This window comes from Myotis lucifugus, unplaced genomic scaffold (genome assembly GCF_000147115.1).
Source record: "Myotis lucifugus unplaced genomic scaffold, Myoluc2.0 scaffold_353, whole genome shotgun sequence".
Lineage (NCBI taxonomy): Eukaryota > Metazoa > Chordata > Mammalia > Chiroptera > Vespertilionidae > Myotis > Myotis lucifugus.
Window position 1 is genome coordinate 62407 of NW_005871401.1, and position 1138 is coordinate 63544.

Genomic DNA, 1138 nt, shown 5'->3' on the forward strand with positions numbered 1-1138 from the left:
TGGAAAAAGCTCCCATGTCCCACTCTCTAGTGTGTTTTTCTGTATCTTTTTGCCCGGGAGGAGCTCTAGTAAGTAATATTGAGGTGTCAAACGTCTGCAATACATATATATATATATATATATATATATATATATATAGATATATATATATATATATATATATATAATTATTATTGGGTCATTATGTCTACAACTTGCTAATCTTATATATATATATTAGCAAGTTGTAGACATAATGACCCAATAATAATTGTCAATGCTTTTTTCTAACATGCTTTTTTCTAAATGATAAAATACAGGTAACAGACACTTTACTATATTAATCATTTTTAAGTGTATAGTTCAGTGGTTCACATTGTTGTGCAACTCAGTGCTCTTTTGAGTGAGAATGTTTCTCTGTGAATCTATTTTTGGCCTACTTATTACTGTACTCTGTAGTTTTCTCCTCCTCACAAAGGATATCAAGTCTCACGCAAATTAAGTGGAAAAGGAAACTAGTTTTTCCTTTAATTTAGTAAATGTTGAAAATTGATTTTATTAAATGTTAATCTCTTTTTTATAGGCCTGTGGACAAAAAGGAGTCGGCCACATGCTAACCTGACTAGCTCAGGGAAGGCCTACATGGCAGCCTTGCAAACTCAGAGACCTACAGTAACCACAAAGGATGGTCTAAAATTAAAACTTTTTTTAAAACTAAAAGCAGTTTATGGTTGGTAGGCCAGTATCTTCCCTGACAAAGGTCAATCTTTACCTTAACTGAGCCTGTCTATTGTCTTTTTGCATCTACAATAAAATATGTTTGGAATGTCAAAGTGATTGTCCTTTTTCCGGATCCCTCAAAGCACAGGCACCAATCTGCGGAGACCACAAATCCCCTCATTGTTATTGAGTTAATTGTTGCTGTTAACTATCCTGCACTCACCTAAGTAAAAGAAGTGTGTTGTCTATCATTTTACTTTTTATCCCATCCCAGATGTTTCCCTGCTTTGCTTTCTCCCACCCCCTAATCTATCAGCAATGGATTTCATGTAACCCACTTACATCTCCTTTTCTTTAAATTATAATGTATAAAATAAGGTGCAAAACTGCCATTCTCTGGAGCATTTTCTCAATCCATTGAGATTTTGCTTCCCAGCAA